Genomic DNA, 5,346 nt, shown 5'->3' on the forward strand with positions numbered 1-5,346 from the left:
GAATCATGGGATGAAGAATTTGCGAAAGAAGTTAATCAACTGCAAATGACATTTGAAAACACTAAAATACAGACAGAACAACTTCTGAAGGATACAGAAGATCACATTAAGGTTAATGGCTCTTCTGATTTGTGTGACTGAGCTGGCTGAAATTTTATTTTAACATGGAAATTTAGAAAGTTTTCCATGCCAAAAAAAAAAAAAAAGAGGAACAGTTTTGCAACTAAATTTTCACTATGGCAAATTATGAATTAAATTGCTAGACTGGAATCTTGAAAATATTCTTAGTGGCATAAGCTTACCCTCTGCACCCACAAATTCCACACCTATGGATTCAACAAACTGTAGATCAGAAATATTTGAAAAACATACGAATTGTGTCTGATGGAGTCTTTTCTTGTCATTATTCTCGATAGTGCTACCACAATTTCTATGACAGAGTTAGTATTAGTTGCAGTATAGAACTGGTTACAATATAGGTATGTGTAGATTGTACCTGAATACTGCACTGCAGTGTATAAGAGACTTGAGCAGCTGTGGATTTTGGCATTTAGGAGTCGGATGGCTGGTGCTTGGAACCTTCCACTTGTGGATACCAAGGGATAAATGTATTGTTTAATTCTTTCCCTAAAGCATAAAAAGATTGAAAGACCTTGAAATACACGGTAAACGAAACAAAAATGAAACACTAACCTTGAACTGTGCTCAAATCTGAAGGCCCTGTTGTTTGTGCCTCAAAATCTAAAGAGTGAAGGGATGGAAGCATGGCAGCTGTAGAGCAGAATAGATTTAGGTGGGTCTTTCCAGAGAAATACATGGCTCGGTCCTTTGATTATTTTTTGTTACAGTGCTGGAAAATCTTTCTGTTTACAAAGGAAAAAAAAATACCCAGTACTGGGAGCCCTCTTATGTTCTAATTTGAATTCTTAAGAATGTGTTTTATCTCAACTGAACTCCTCACTTAGTTCTGTTTTATTTTGAATACACTGAAATTTGTAATCTTTATAACAGATTTCATAATTATATAAAATGTATCCTTGGGTTCATGATCACTATTATTTTTAGCAGATAATTATGTCATATAAAACATTTTACCATTTAAAAATAAGTATTTAGCAAGAATGAGCCATTATGAGATCTTCCATTTAGGAATCACTTGTTTTGGTTTTATCTTACAAGCACTTAATAGCCAGTAATATGTTACAGCTTCTCTACCTGTCTGAAAGGTAGAGAGACAGAGAGAGAGAGACAGACTTACATAAAGCTTTCCCACTTGCTGTTTCTCTTAAGTATCCAGAGGAGCCTTGGCTGGGTCTTGTCGCCAGCAGTCAGGAGCTCCATCTGAGAGGAGTGGCAGGGACACGTCTACCTGAACTGCCCACTGGTGAGGTGGTGGTGTTCATGGAAGGGAACTAGGAAGAAATTGGAATGAAGAGATGGAGTCAGAATGGGAATCCAGGCATTTAGATGGAGAATGAGCATCTCAAGGGGTGTCTTTTTTTAAAAGATTTATTTATTTTTACTGGAAAGGCAGGTATACTGAGACAAGGAGATGAAGAAAGATTTTCTGTCCACTGATTCACTCCCCATGCGGCCAGGATGGCCAGAGCTGAGCTGATCCAAAGCCAAGAGCCAGGAACTTCAAGCTTCTTTTGGGTCTTCCATGCAGGTGCAGGGTCCCAAGGGTTTGGGTATTCCTCAACTGCTTTTGCAGGCCACAAGCAGGGCGCTGGATGGGAAGTGGAGTGGCTGGGCTATGAACCAGTGTCCATATGGGATCCCGGTGTGTGTAAGGCGAGGACTTTAGCCACTAGACTACTGCACTGAGCCCTCAAGATGTGCCTTAACCACTGTGCCAAATACCCACCCTATGTAGATTCATTCAAAAACTGTACTTGTACATCCACAAGCTGTAAAGTTGGGCTGGCATTGTCATACGCAGGTTAAGCTACCACATATATTAGCATCTCATACAGCTTTTTGCTAATGTACCTGGAAAGGCTACCGAAAGATGTCCCAATTCCGTGGACTTCTGCCACCTGTGTTGTATGAGAGACCTAGGTGCAGGCCATGACTCCTGGTTTCACAATGTTACAATAACTTGGGGAGCAAACCCATGAATAGAAGAGTGTTTCTGTCTGTATCTGTCTCCTCCTATTTGTCCTTTGACTATCATATAAATAAGTAAAGGAATCTTTAAAGAAATAATAAATACACTAGTGTACATCATTCACCTTTTTGTTTTGTTTTGTTTTTTGCTCAACATCAAATGTCTGAACACTTATTAAGGCGAAAGACCTGTCTTCATCTCTCATTGTTGTAGAAGACATAACTAAAAATGATGACAATGCAAAATTGGACATGAAGAAGGACACAAAAAATCATGTTCCTTTAGGTATTAAATCAGTATTCATCTTTTGATAAAATTATGACTAGTTCTTTTTTTGTTTTTTGTTCCCCTTCTAGACTTTTTTTGGGGTGTTCAAGGTTTTACTTGAGCACAAATATAAAATTTGCACCCAGCTGCCTGCTCATTTTCTTTGCTGAGCAGCCTGGCATTGGGATTGGTGACTCAGATGGACAGCTGAGCTGCCATTTCCCTGATGGCTTTGCAGTTCATGAAGGAGACATTGTGAGCAATCTGCACAGTAGGATTTGTTGCACATGAGTAGCACCTCTAACCCCTTGATGTTGTGCACCAGGAACTTCCAGAAGCCACTGGGCAGCCTGTGCTTTGTCCTCTTGTTGCTCCGGTAACCAATGTTGGGCATCAGGATCTGGCCCTGAACCTCTCCCACACCTTGTAGTCATTGCCTTTGGGCTTCTGCCAGTTCTGCTTAATCTTGACATAGTGGTGAGCCTGGTGCCAGATGTACTTTTTGGTCCTCTTCTTGGTGATCTTGGGTTCACCAGGGGTGTGAGGGAAGCCATGATACATTTGGGGAAGCAGCAAAGCCACAAGTATAACCCATGCTCCCTGGAGTGAGGTGCTCCGCTTGGGGTGCACACACTATGTCAGAGTGTCTTCCAGTTGCTGGTCTGTGGCAAGCTGAGAATGGAATGGCCAGCTCTGTGGCTTTGTCCCCCTCCCACCTCCAAAGCTGAGAGAGCACTGGTCACTCTCGAGATGCGATCTGGGAGGTGTAGGCCATGTTCTTGATATGCTTGTGCTTTGGCAAGTTGGTAACAGTGTCACCGTCTCACTTTACATTTATCTCCAGTTGGAGCAGCCCTGGGAAATCCCTTCAACACCAGTACTTTCCTTCCCTACTGTTGTCTTCACAGTGGATGCACATCTTCCTTATAGCCCTGTGGAAATCCATACCATAATATTTGAGTGCTTGTTTCCTGTCTGTTATAGGCTACACAAATGAATAGGTGACTAGTTAAAAAATAAATGCTATACAAATCACAAATTCATAACTCAAGATTTTTATTAAGTTCAATTGTTACACTACTTTGGGCCACCACCGTAACTTTTTGTCATTGTCCATTGCAGTCTGGACTTGCCAAAACCTGGGTTAGGTGAAGCCATGCACTGTGTTCTCAAACCAATTTTGGTGACTTTAATTTTATTTTTTTTTAAGTAACATTTAGGGGCAGGAATTGTGGCACAGTGTTTGAAGGTGCTGCCCGCAGTGCTGGCCTCAATATGAATGCATTTTTGAGTCCTGGGTGTGGACAGGCAGTGGAAGGTGACAGATGAAAATACCTGTGTCCCTAATGCCCACTTGGGAGACTTGGAAAGACTTGGATTCTGTTTGTCCCAGACTTGCTGTTGCTGTATTAGGGAGTGAACTAGCAGAAGAAACTTTGGTCTCCATTTCTGGTGCTCCTTATTCTGTCGCTCGCTCTCTATAACTCTGAACTTCAGATAAATAAATCTTAGAAAATATTATATTTGGAATTAATTATATACTTACAGGCAATTTAAAAATAATGTAGAGAGATTTTTTGTTGCTTACAACCAGTTTCCATCATTGGTGGTTCTTCTAACTTTTATGCTTTTTCCTGAACTGTAAGTAATAAATCCATACATGAAGAAATGTGATTTTTTATTAAGCATTTATTTTTTTTTTGAAAATTAAGAGTGACGGAAAACAGGACAGGTGGATATGGAGAGATCATTTTTTATTGATTCAGTCTCCAAGTGCTCCTATCAGAGCCTGGAGGCAAGAATTCATTCAGGTCTCCTAAGGGGTTGGAAGGAACCCAAGGACTTGAACTGTCACCTGTTGCCTCCCTGATGGGTTAACAGGAAACTGGACTGCAAGTGGAAGGTGTACTTTAAGATATTTTTGTGATAACATTATTATGGTGAACAAAAATTGTTTCTCAGAATGAATTTACATAATAAGCCCCTCTTATGGGAAGCTGGGTCTTCCAAGAATTCAGGCCTGAAATGACTTTTCTGAATACCACATACATTTTTCATAAAAGTATACAACCTACTCTTGCAAAGGCTGCGTTGATCATGTTTGGCCTCATGACTTCCAAATCTTGTGACTTTCTTGGGTAGCTGCACATCAGAGGAAATAGCATGAGAAGGATGGATTGTTTTAGAACAGGGTATGTTAGTTAGCATCACATAAGGCAACTTAATACTCTGTGTCGTTTTACAAGCGCTGGAATATTTGTTTGAGGAAGTGAGTATTTTGTTAAGGTTTCTTTTATCTTGACTGGAAGGGCAGGGATACAGAGAGGAGACACCATGGCGGAAGGTTTGCTGACTTCTGTGATTTTGGATATTTTTGTCTGTTTAGTTTTCTTGGTTTTGAGATTACTTGAAGGTTTCTGGAAAGGCAGAGTTACAGAGAGAACAGGAGTAACAGGGAGAGAGATCTTGCATCCTCTGCTTCACTCCACAAAAGCTGGGTTGTTCTGATGCCTCGATCCAGGATTTTCCTTGGAGTATGGTATGTGTGTGCAGTGGCCAAAGGACTTGGGCCAGCCTCTGCTGTTTTTTCCAGGGTATAAGTAGAGAGCAGAATTGGAAAGAACGGCCAGTGTTTCTGATGGTGGACATTAGTATTAGTATCTTGGTTGATCAGTATACTTAACGGATATGAAGCATTCTGTTACAAAGAGAGTTCAAACTATGTCATCTGAAGATGCCTCATATCCCATGGACAAACCTGGCGGTTCAATAATAGGAAGTATAGATGTATTGTAAGGAGAATGAATGTTTGCACTTGTTGAGGAGGAAACTTGCTGGCATGTCATAGATGGAAGGCTGTGCCCTATGAAGCTGATGCTAAATGGAAGGAGATGGCCAGCTTGAATTTATCAGGTTCTAATTTTCATCGATCTGACCTATTCTCTCACCGACCCAAGGTTGTTGATCTC

At 40.7% G+C, this 5,346-nt stretch overlaps 1 pseudogene; it reads right to left on the reverse strand.

The window, feature by feature from the left end:
- Positions 1–2,482: 2,482 nt before the first annotated feature.
- Positions 2,483–2,931, reverse strand: LOC131482971 (large ribosomal subunit protein eL32-like; annotated as a pseudogene).
- Between the last annotated feature and the right edge of the window lie 2,415 nt (positions 2,932–5,346).

This window comes from Ochotona princeps, chromosome 22, assembly GCF_030435755.1.
Source record: "Ochotona princeps isolate mOchPri1 chromosome 22, mOchPri1.hap1, whole genome shotgun sequence".
NCBI lineage: Eukaryota > Metazoa > Chordata > Mammalia > Lagomorpha > Ochotonidae > Ochotona > Ochotona princeps.